The sequence below is a fragment of the Scomber japonicus genome, chromosome 6, assembly GCF_027409825.1.
Source record: "Scomber japonicus isolate fScoJap1 chromosome 6, fScoJap1.pri, whole genome shotgun sequence".
Lineage (NCBI taxonomy): Eukaryota > Metazoa > Chordata > Actinopteri > Scombriformes > Scombridae > Scomber > Scomber japonicus.
The window spans coordinates 35,343,607-35,356,631 of record NC_070583.1 but is presented as its reverse complement, the minus strand read 5'-3'; the positions used below and the strand labels follow the sequence as shown (position 1 = coordinate 35,356,631).

The window sequence follows — 13,025 nt, the reverse complement described above, 5'->3', positions numbered from 1 at the left end:
GGGCCAAACCGAGGCACCTCCACGTCACGTCAATAGTAGTGATTGGCGCGCTTCAGAAGATCACGTGATCACGGACTGAACCATTAATGGTGAATGGACAGATATTTATGCCCTGTTATTTTTTTGTGTGGTTTTGGCATCGTCTGTATGGAGAGAAATTGGTGCCACTTTTATATATAGGATTTTGCCATGGATCTGTGCGCTGTGTGTTAATGTGGTGGACTGTACATGGAGATGGTATAATTTGTTAATTGGTATGCCCAGGGGCGGGGCTAGGGGGGTATACAGGAGTGAGCTGTTTGCGGGGTACTGGGTTGGCTGTTGAAGCGTTGAGCTGTATGGAAGGAGACTAGCTGAGCTGCCAGTTTTGGAGATCTCTGTGTAAATAGTTTTTGTTACTTTATTTTTGTATTTTCCTTTTTTTTGTTGCTACTGTAAATATGTTTCCACCCCTCATCACTGCCAGTTGGGGGACTTGGTGTGAATAAAAAACCAACCATTGCAGTCTTGTCGTCTGAGCCATCTTTACCACCTTTGCTGAAAACGAACCCGTGACACCAGTAGAGACCATTCACAGCAAGAACAACCTCATAAAAAAAATATAAAATATAATAATAATAAATATAATAACATTATCAGAATCAAACTGTTAAAACATATGTCCAAACTTAAATCCTATTTCTTAACATAAGGCCCCTGTTCCTGACAAAGAAAAAAAATACTTCTCTTTCAAAACTATTAAGTATAATGTGCAAACCAAAAATAAATATAATTCTAGGCAGAGGTACAACCTCATAACAAATATCTGAATTAGACCGTAATAAAATTAATTAAATAATTCTGATTCTAATAGTGCCAAGTCCTAACATAACATAAAGTGTAAAACAAACTGTTAGAACAAACATGCAAACTTAAATAGACCCTATTCTCTTGACATAAGGCCGCTGTTCCTGACTAAATCCTGAATATTTTGAAGACTTCTGTCCTTCAAAACCGGGTGCTCACCAACCTGACATTGATGACACTCCATCTTACTTGCAGGGTTTCCCTTTTCAATATGGGTTTTGAAATGTTTCATCACAGCACTGATTTCGGTCTTGCTCCACGGCTTTTTTACACATTTTCTGGATTTTATCTCTGTCAATCAAAAGAATATTTCATACCTTAAGATAGTGAAGACAATAACTGAGTGTACATTTTCTTGAAATAACTTTTGAGCTACTGAAATGTAGGTTAATTATGTTGTAAACAAAAGCCACAGTGATTGTTAAATTAAATATCAATATGAAATCAGATTATTATGATGACACTGGGAACATCAACACCATAATGATTGCCCATTTCGGGCCTTTGATAGCCCCTTTCAAAAATTCTGTGTTCACTAGCCACTGAGTCCTTGGTGTCCCACATGACTGCTCATTTCTTTCCTTCATATGCATAATGAAAGCTTCCTGTCCATCTACAAGTGACGGGATGTTTAATGACCAAACAGCTCTGGTGTGAGCGTGACCTAAGAAATAAAGGAATGAAACGATGAAGTCCTACCTTTGGAGGAGGTGACAACAGTCTTGGTTGCATACCGTAGTGGAGAAGCAACAAATTCTTCTGTTAGAATAGCTAGTACAAACTCAAAACCATTGAGGACCATGGAGAAGCTTATTTTATACACAAAACAATATTATTGACTGAAATTGAGCGGTAACTTGAACTTGATCCTGAAATTATGAGTAGATGTGAAGAGACACATCTCATTTAGGAACACGAGATGCTAGATGAAATGACTTTACTGACACACACACAAGCACAGAGACACACTCAATGTAATTTGGACTCAAGGAGGAGGACCATCAATACTAGAGATGTACATTTACCTCATCACAAGGTTAACAAAGTCACTCAACCCGATTTCTGGAAGACCCTTTTGAACCATTTCTACAATTTTGAACAAATTATCCAAAAAAACCCATACCTTTAGAACTCCAAATAGTCTTTTATGTATGACATTTAATTAATTATTACTAGCAACATATTTATGTTTATGATTGTTTGATTCCATTCTAACCCCAAAGTAACAAGTAATTACATCAACCTATCTGACTATTCTGTTCAACTAACAACTAACTTCAGCTACTCAACTGTTCATGTCCATTAAAAGCATCAAATCAAAGAATAAGAAGAATTGAGTTGTCCTTTGCATCCTTCAAGAATCAATCAAGTCGTTTTTCAAGTTCGGGCAAAGAAAAACACACAGAACTTGACAATCATATTAATTTTTAATGAATGGCATCATTGTGCTTGGACCCAAACATGATCTAATGACATAACTACTCTGGATGGCATTACTCTGGCCTCCAGCACCACTTTATGGAATCTAGGAGTTATATTTGATCAGGATCTGTCCTTTAATTCCCACATTTCAAATTTCAAGGACTGCCTTCTTTCATCTACGTAATATTGCAAAAATCAGACACATCCTGTCTCAAAATGATGCTGAGAAACTAGTCCACGCATTTGTTACTTCTAGACTGGATTATTGTAACTCATTATTATCACGCTGTCCTAATAAGTCTCTAAAGACTCTCCAGCTGGTCCAGACTGCAGCTGCTCGTGTTCTGACAAAAACTAGAAAGAGAGATCATATTACTCCCATCTTGGCTTCACTGCATTGACTTCCTGTAAAATCCAGAACTGAATTTAAAATCCTCCTCCTCACCTTCAAAGCTCTTAATGGTCAGGCCCCATCATATCTCAAAGAACTGATAGAACCTTATGTACCTACTAGAACACTGAGCTCCCAGCATGCAGGTCTACTTGTGGTTCCTAGTATCTCTAAAAGTAGAACAGGAGGCAGAACCTTCAGCTATCAGGCTCCTCTGCTGTGGATAGATTCCACTTCTCTCCTCTATCCTTCCTCTCTCTCCTCTATCCTTCATCTCTCCTCTATCCTTCCTCTCTCTCCTCTCCTTCCTCTCTCTCCTCTATCCTCTCTCTCCTCTATCCTTCCTCTCTCTCCTCTATCCTTCCTCTCTCTCCTCTCCTTCCTCTCTCTCCTCTCTACTCCTCTTCCTCTCCCTCCTCTATCCTTCCTCTCTCTCCTCTATCCTTCCTCTCTCCCTCTCCTCTATCCTTCCTCTCTCTCCTCTATCCTTCCTCTCTCTCCTCTCTACTCTTCTTCCTCTCCCTCCTCTATCCTTCCTCTCTCTCCTCTATCCTTCCTCTCTCTCCTCTATCCTCTCTCTCCTCTATCCTTCCTCTCTCTCCTCTATCCTTCCTCTCTCTCCTCTCCTTCCTCTCTCTCCTCTCTACTCCTCTTCCTCTCCCTCCTCTATCCTTCCTCTCTCTCCTCTATCCTTCCTCTCTCCCTCTCCTCTATCCTTCCTCTCTCTCCTCTATCCTTCCTCTCTCTCTTCTCTACTCCTCTTCCTCTCCCTCCTCTATCCTTCCTCTCTCTTCTCTATCCTTCCTCTCTCCCTCTCCTCTATCCTTCCTCTCTCTCCTCTCCCTCCTCTCTCTCCCTCCTCTATCCTTCCTCTCTCTCCTCTCCCTCCTCTCTCCTTCCTCTCTCTCCTCTCTCCTTCCTCTCTCCTCTATCCTTCCTCTCTCTCCTCTCTCCTTCCTCTCCTTCCTCTCTCCTTCCTCTCTCTCTCCTCTCTCCTTCCTCTCTCTCCTCTCTCCTTCCTCTTTCTCCTCTATCCTTCCTCTCTCTCCTCTATCCTTCCTTTCTCTCCTCTCTACTCCAACCAGTCCAGGCAGATGTTCTCCCACTCTGAGTCTGGTTCTGAGGGTTCTTCCTGTTAAAAGGGAGTTTTTTCTCTCCACTGTGTCTCATGTGGGAATGTTGGGTCTCTTTAAAGTTAAAACCTGAAGAGTTCGGTTTAGAACCTGCTCTATGTGGAAAGAGCCTTGAGATAACTCTGTTGTGATTTGGCATTATTTAAATAAAGATTGATTGATTGATTGATTGATTGATTGATTGATTGATGTCATATGAATGCCAGAATGATACATCCTATGTTCTGTGTTACTATATTATAGTATGCATTTTAAAATCAGGATCAAATAATGAAGGAATGATGATTATGAAATGTTTCACAGTAGAAAGCTGGAAATTAGATCCTCAAAGTAGCTGTCCTGAGTCTGTTTGGCTGACACACAAACCCTCCTCAGGGAAAGAACCAGCTGCACCTCTCCAAACCAGCTTTATTTTTCATTCTTCTTAGTTCACCTCTGCTCATCTTCTCCTCTCTTCACCTCACACGCTCTTCCTCTCCTCACTTATTATTCTTATTCTTGTAATCTTTAATTATTCTTTATCTTATTTTGCGTGCCAATTTTTATTCCCACCAATTTGTTTGTAATCTATTTCAGCATTATACAGTATGAGCAAGATTAAGTATTAAACAGACTTTCCCTTTGTTCAACAGTATCAGTCATTATATAGTAAATATGCCCAGTCTGGTCTTATTGAATGGTTGATGTGTTTTCATTTTTATTAAGGAAATTACATCTGAATTCAACTCATGAGACATACATGCATACAGTAGAAAACACAAACTGTAATTAAACTTAATCACATGACTCTTTCAGACTACAATAAGTGAAGAACTAAAAGATTTCTGGAATATTTGAACACAATGCATTCAGGGAAATACATTCATATAGTAACTGACTGATCATGTTTTAGAATAAAGTTAATGTAATGAGCTTGATGAACACACAGTAGCAGATTTATTCAAGTCAACATGTCATTATTAGCAGGTTTTGAATATGCCAACAACATATTATGAAACAAATAATAAACTAGAAGTTGAAATTGATCCACTGATGTAAAGAACAATTTCACTCAACTGATTATTGGATTGTGCAACCGGAAGATCTTTCAGCTTCACGTCTAGCCGACATTATATAGTCTTCCAGCAATCTTGATCTCTCCCTCTCGAGTTCTCTTAAATGCATTTCTTTTAGCTCTCTAATCCTCCTATCACTCTCCTCTCTCTCCACTCTATCTCTCCATCTCTCTGCATCTCTCTCCCTCTCCTTCTCCTCCGACTCTCTCTTCCTTTCCCACTCCATCTCCATCTTCTCCTGCCTCATCTCCATCTCCTTCCTCTCCCTCTCTCTCTCCTCTTTCATCTCCTCCCTCTCCCTCTTCTTCTCCTCTTTCATCTCCTCCTTCTCCATCTTCCTCTCCTCTTTCATCTCCTCCCTCTCCCTCTTCCTTTCCTCCTCTCTCTCTTTCCTCAGCCTCTCTAGCTCACCCTGGAGTTCCTTCTTCATTTTCTCTATCTCTTTATCATATTTTTCCTTTAGTTTCCTCTCCAGTTCTTCTTGTTGTCTGCGTATTTCTTCTTCTTTTTCTTTCAGGATGCGCTGTTTCTCCTCTTCGATTGCCCTCTCAGCCTCTTGGAACATCTTGTTGGTGTAGTGGCTTCCTCCGTTCTTCTGGACTAAATTTCTGATCTTCTGGAGCAGCTCAGTGACCTGAGTACCATCCTTCAGTTTATTATTGAAGACATGATACTGGTCGTTACATCTGGATACAAGTTCCTTCAGGTCTGGACTTCCACCCAAGAACTCTTCAATAGTGATATCTTCAAGAAGATCACCACCAGTAAAGAGCACCATGCTGTATCTGTCTGCAGCTTGGCCAAAGATTTCTTGAATCTTCTCCACCGTCTGCTTTTCCTCCTCTGTGAATCTTCCCACTCTGATGACCACCAGGAAGACATGGGGTCCAGGAGAAGCATATTTGATGCACTCGGCTAGGTCTTTATTTGTTTTATCCTTGTCAAACCTGGTGTCAAACAGGCCTGGGGTGTCAATTACAGCAACCTGTTGTCCGTCCACTTCACCTCTGTCCTTTAGAACAGTCTACAGTCATAGATGTAGCACTGAGCTTTGATTCAAAGCACTGTCTTCCCAGGATGGTGTTTCCAGTGGCACTTTTTCCAATTCCAGTCTTCCCCACCATCACCATCCTCAGCTCCTTAATACGGTTTCCTTCAGATCCTGTGTCAAACAATATGTAACACAGAGTAAAACAATTAAAATCAGGTTGTATATATTCTCAGAAGTCATTTGTACTTAATGCAACTTGAACATGTATGTAAGAGAAGAAAAATCCATTCATCTGCATTGAAAGACAAATAACAACCCAGTCTCACAGCAGAACATATCACAGCTACGTTGGTCCACAGTATAAAACGTAGCCATCTCACTGTTTGGCCTCATAAATAGTGAGATGGTTACGTTTTTCCTGCCCCATTCTTTTCTATAGAATGCCATTCATTTAATTCTCATTGTAAAATGTAATATTTTTAAGATAGTTAAAATGGGGTTTGAGGGCATTCTAGGGAGAAATATGCATTTTGTTTTCACAATGTCTGTTCAGTGAACATATATGATGTCTAGTTTATCACTGCTGTGTTGCCACAGAATTGTAAGAATACAACGTTTTGTCATTTCTGGTGGATTACGTTTGCTGGTAATGTTTTCTAAATACGTTTCCATTCAACATCATTTAGTTTTCCTACAATAAACTCTGCCACACGCTGTAATATTAATTCAACCACCTTATTTAGAAGAGCAGTAATATTGGTGACAGGCTGATGACGTACTTCCTGTAACCAAAACTCTTGTTTTTTATTAATGAAATGTTAAAAACATAAAAGGTGTGGGAGGGGGCAGCAGGTTTCCTTATGGGAGCACATGATGTCACTTCCCCCGAGCATCCCATTTTTTCTTTATTCCTCTCAACAATGACAGCTGATCAAACAGTGATTATGATGCACAAAACATGAGATATAATTTAATTTAATTTGAATTAATATTCAACCCCAACAAGCGGATTTAATCGCGGATATTCACAGATTGGACGGATTTGGGTGATTGAAATTGAATTATTAATTGTAAACAATCATCTACGTAAAACAAAGTCAATAACATCCGACATTAGACACTGTGCAGTGATAGCCTGTAGTGAAACGGCTGATCAATCAGTAGTGGTAATAAAGGGAAACAGAGACAGAAGGGCGGAACAGAAAGAATGTGGATGAGGTGTGTTAATGAAGCACCATGGACAGCATGCTGCAGTGCTTTCTGAAACTAAGACACATTGATCAGATTCAGGGGTGTTCTGCAGCAGAAGTTTCCATAAACTCTCTAATTATCATCATGATGATCATCAATTCCACCTTCATCACTAACTACAGCTGAGCCCTCATTCAACTCATCCTCACCGCTATCACTATCCTCTTCCTCTGTCTCCTCATTACCTTTCTCCTCGGAGCTAGCTGCGCTTTCCTTGACTAACTTGGTGAGAGCTATCAGCAACAAGACACTGGATGGATGTGGAGGGTTGAGTTGGTCAGAAGAAGTTCGTGAGAGGAACACAAGAGGCCACAACATTCTTCCTCTTCTCTTTCTTCTCTTGCTCTTTCCGCTATCTATAGCGCACCTGCTGCGCCAGAGTCCGACTTTGGACTTTCCTTTCTTTGCTGGGGGGGGGGGGGGGGGGGTCCGTCATCAGTCTGGCGGTGGGCCCCTTTGCAATCGTGGGCCCGGGGCGGCCGCACCCTCTGCCCCCCCACCGGCTCCGACATTGGTCTTGCCCCCTGCTACATTTCTGACCTCTTACTAGCTCTCAAGTCTCACGCATTGGCCGTGAGACACACGCATTTCAAGCAGTTCACACGCTCACGCGCCACAAATGTCATTTCTCACGCTGAAAAGTGATAGATCCCACCGCCCAGATATTAATATATAATATATGAATGGGCGAGGCGTAGGCACATTTCTCTGCTGAATTCATAGCTGTCCCGAGTTAGCGACCTACCAGCCAATCAGAAAATAGTACTTATTGTTTCTGGGTAAACTGGGAAATTGTTCTTTTTTCCTGCTGCAAGCACGTTCTCATACGCGAGTCTGTGTAGCCTCTATCTACCACATCCTTGTCTAGTGCCCCATTCTACCCACACAGGTCACAACTGTGTTTAATGTATAAAGACCACGATCAACAACAATGCGGTCACGATATCCACAACAGCTCTCTCTCTCTCTCTCTCTGTGACTTACCAGAGTTGCTAGTCATGTTTGGGATGCCGTCCCTGTTCAGGTTCAAGAATGCAGAGTTGATGCTGCAGCTGAAGTAAAGACACAGAGTTCAGAGTGTATCTGCTGCAGCTCCTTAAAAGCTTCTCTATGTACCAAACCACTCCCACAAGCTACTCTAGTGTCTCAATGAAAGTGAAACTAATACAGTACCACATCCTCTCTATTTCCAGAAAGTCCCTTTGTTAACTGAAAACCTCAAACCTTGCACTCCATCTCTCTTTCACTTACAAGAAATAGCAGAACTTTTCCAAGAACTGCAGACAATGTGCTTCATTCAATGCTACACAGAAAAATCTGTGCTTAATGTTTTCTATTGCATCATCTGGGTTTACAAATTATATTCTTAGGCCTAATTCATTCACTTTTGCAAGCAGCAAAGCTATTTTCTTTTAAATAAAAGTTTGTTTTGATTGAATTGCACTCGTTAATTACAAAAGATACAATAAATTACAGTTGTTGGTGGATATCATCACATTCTCCCTCATTCCTTGAACAATTCCTCTTTATGAAAACTGTCCAATAATTGCTGCCAGTCTCTCATCCTGAGCTGTCAGATCTGGTGCTCCTTGTCTTTCTCCTGTTTGCCTATTTTTGTCTGGTTTATGGTTTTACTTGTGCCACTGTCCGACCCTCAGGGGACTCAGTATTCACTGCTTCATTTATTGCAGCCAGGTCTCCTTCTTTTTTCTTTCTTTTTTTTTAACATCGTCACTCCGGACAACATGCTACGGTAAAGTGTGCCTTTTCTGGCTTCCACCTTATCAAGTATAAGTAATACATGACTTACTTTGTAATCAGCAGCACAAGAGCATGAAAGTGAAGTTATATTTCATAAATATTGTTCATTTAAACATTTTCGTATCAAAGAGCACATGTTAAAATATGTTATGTGTCACAGTCTGGCAGTGTTATCATATACAGTGAATGTGTCCTAGATATGACATTAATGAGTTATCTACTGTATGAATCATGACACTCTGAGTGTCACAACGTTATACATTCATAATTTGCAGTGCTTGTAATTTAACTGTATACTTGTTGTGACTATATAACAAGAGCATTGTACCATTTATCAAAATGACTTCAGCACATGACCAAAGACTAACCGTCCATCAGCTACAGAGCAGAGCACCTCCTCAGTGTACCATTAGTGTTTTATGTACGTATATATTTATGCATGTAGCTCCTCATGCTTTCTTAATGCTCTATCACATCTGGCAGGGCCGGCCCGTGGTATAGACAGTATAGACCGAGTCGGCAAGCAATGAAACGTCACTTCCGGTCCGGGCCGTGGGGGAAAACAAACCGTTTTCCCCATACACACTCATGCAAAAAGGCGGTATTTTAAACGCTTGTCCGCTGTCATTTCTTGGTTTGAATCACTCGTATATGCTGACAAAGGGCTATATATTAAAAAACTTGTCATGATTGGGTCGATTGTTGTCCGTATATTTTTTTAAAAGTGGATCTTTCACAGTTGGTCTTCCCCCACAGCCTTGAGTCTAGGTGGGTGTGAAAGATCGGGTGTGGGTGGGGGTTATTCAATTTCAAAATAATCAATACAATATCTGTAGTACAGATATTGTATTGATTATTTTGACGTTTTTTCTATAAATGAGAAGAGGTGAAATGACGTCTAAACAAAACGTAATTTCAAAGCATTTAATGTTGAATAAAATATCATAAATATGAAACTATATAGGCTATGTCTGCACACTAAATAAGCTGGGACTTTTCTATACAGCAATTCCCGGTGAAATATGTTTTCAGTTAACAAAGGGACTTTCTGGAAATAGAGAGAGGTGGTACTGTATTAGTTTCACTTTCATTGAGACACTAGAGTAGCTTGTGGGAGTGGTTTGGTGCATAGAGAAGCTTTTAAGGAGCTGCAGCAGATACACTCTGAACTCTGTGTCTTTACTTCAGCTGCAGCATCAACTCTGCATTCTTGAACCTGAACATGGACGGCATCTCAAACATGACTAGCAACTCTGGTAAGTCACAGTACAATTATTATATGTTGGCATAACATGTTGGTATAATAGTTACTGAATGAAAACATATGATATAGTTGTATGTAGACAGCAGGGGCGATTGCTCTGAGACAACAAGGGAAGCTCAGCTTCCCCTAAAATTTCATCAAATAAATTGTCACAACTGTCATATTAAATTCACACTAAAATTATAATTTACATGATATTAAATCTACACTTGAATGCGTTCAATTTTACAACTATGTCATCCTGTAACCAGCTGTTATTTTCCGACGTGATCTCCTCATCACACACTGACAGCCCGCCGCAGCGGTGTTCAGTCAGGCTTCTCCCAACAGCTGTTTTGGGGGCGGGACAAGCCAGGATAAGACGCTCATTGTATAATGCGACAAACTCATCCCGCCCCTGGACGCTGAGCGTCTCTGGCGGTCAATGGAGCAGTGGGGGGGTCGGACGCTCTGCTTCTGTATGATGATTGGATGAAATGTTTTATAGGGTTCAAAGCCCTTGATGGACAGATTTGGATAGGCTGACTCTTCTTAGTTTTACCAGTGTAGCTTGACTTTCTCGCTCAATCTGGCGACTTTCCAACTCTTCTTGGCAATGGCGGAGCCGGTGGGGGGGCAGAGGGTGCAGCCGCCCTGGGCCCACGATTGCAAAGGGACCCCCCCCCCCCCCCCAAAGAAAGTCCAAAGTCGGACTCTGGCGCAGCAGGTGCGCCATAGATAGCGGAAAGAGCAAGAGAAGAAAGAGAAGAGGAAGAATGTTGTGGCCTCTTGTCAGGGCCGGCCCAAGCCTCCATGGGGCCCTAAGCAAAATTTGATTTTGGGGCCCTCTATTACTGCCAATAATAATGATTATTGATCATTCACACACCTACTATGAACGTATTCTACTTATTCTACTCCGTCATTATGAATACAATTGTAAAACTAAATGTGAAAACTTTTTGTTGTAGTTAGATTGTAATCAACAGTGATTAATGCAAGCAGACACCACATTTGCAAACTTACAGAAAAATCTTTCAATTAATATTTGGCAAAGTCAGCAACTCCCCTTACTGGCCACACAGAGAATCAATACATAAAACCTCAAAGAGCAGCCCGGCATGTTTTACCCATCTATGGTTTTTAATCTGGAATGGTAGCAAATTCAGCTACAAGAGCAGCCTGGGGTTGATTAACACTTAATATTCAAAGTGATATAGTACTAAGTGGGATACTGAATGTCATCTAGGTCAATTAAAAGTAACAAAATAAACTAATCATTTACTGTAAACACAATCTGCTTTATTATTATTATTTTAAATAAACTGCAACACCATATATACAAAAACAGACAGTATTAAATAAAATGAAAATACAACAAATACTTAAATAATGATGAAAATCAACAGGCACCTAAAACAAGGTAACACAAATGGTTGATAAATAAAATATTAAGTTGAATTAGGTCTGAAAACTATGTAAAAATGTGCAAAATATTTGGTAAAAATAGGGAGGGAAATACAAAACACACTCCTGTAATTCAAACATTTGACTTTTATATGTAAAAAACACAGCATTGAATAAAATAAACAAAGAAATATAAAATAAAATAAAATAATTACGTCTGAAAACTATGTAAAAATGTCTCTTCGGGAATGTGAATGTGTCCTTTATAGGCAGTGGCCCTCTTAATACCTGTTCAGTCCTTTCTGAGTCTGACAGGAAAGAGGGACACTCAGCTGGGTCCACTGGCGGAGCTGCTGATGAATGATGTGTGGTGAATTGATACAAGTAGCATTGATAAGTGCCAGTTGGTAAAAGGTAAAGAACACCACTGCAGTAGTAATGGTTCTGCCTAATAGAGTAGAGGGTCTTTTTAAGGGTTGAGATGTAGATGTAGAGGGGGAATTAAGAGGATGACGATGTAGCTGTGTACACGTGATCATGCCTTAGTTTGTGTATCTTGAGTTAATCCAATTAATTGTTCTTTGCTTGTATTCTTTTCATTTTTTGGACACATGTTCTTGTTTGTTGTTACACTGAACTGAATAAACCTTTTTTTGTTTTTTTTTAACTATTTCTAACAAGAGTCTGAGTTTGCCTCTTACCACCTTCCTATCTACATAGGCCAGGTTACATCTTCACAACTGGTGTGTACAAATTGGATCATGAAGTATTTATATGAATTGTATTTATACAAATGTTTATATAAATTAACTTACACATGAATGAATTAATAAATAAATGACATTTCTTATGCACAGGCTGAAAACCGATATTGATGCAATTTATGAAAATGTTTGAATACATAGAATACCATTCTCATGTAATGTTACATATTCTTCCATGCAGAACAAAATGAGGAGCTGAGGATGGTGATGGTGGGGAAGACTGGAGTTGGAAAAAGTGCCACTGGAAACACCATCCTGGGAACACAGTGCTTTGAATCAAAGATCAGTGCTACATCTATGACTGTAGACTGTTCTAAGGGCAGAGGTGAAGTGGACGGACAACAGGTTGCTGTAATCGACACCCCAGGCCTTTTTGACACCAGGTTTGACAAGGATGAAACAACTAAAGATGTGACCCAGTGCATCACTTATGCTTCTCCTGGACCCCATGTCTTCCTGGTGGTCATCAGACTGGGAAGATTCACAGAGGAGGAAAAGCAGACAGTAAAGAGGATTCAAGAAATCTTTGGCCAGGCTGCAGACAGATACAGCATGGTGCTCTTTACTGGTGGTGATCTTCTTGAAGGTTCCACTATTGAAGAGTTCATGAGTGGAAGTCCAGACCTGCAGGAACTTGTATCCAGATGTAACGACCAGTATCATGTCTTCAATAATAAACTGAAGGATGGTACTCAGGTCACTGAGCTGCTCCAGAAGATCATAAATATAGTCCAGAAGAACGGAGGAAGCCACTACACCAA

General features: G+C 40.4%; 1 protein-coding gene and 1 pseudogene across 1 annotated transcript in view; one reads left to right on the top strand and one right to left on the bottom strand.

Annotated features, from left to right (window-relative positions):
* The window catches only part of LOC128360906 (NACHT, LRR and PYD domains-containing protein 14-like), a 423,000-nt gene that overhangs the window by 159,555 nt on the left and 250,420 nt on the right, over positions 1-13,025 (top strand). The gene's annotated exons all lie outside the window — the stretch shown is intronic.
* Positions 4,606-10,092, bottom strand: LOC128360714 (GTPase IMAP family member 9-like; annotated as a pseudogene).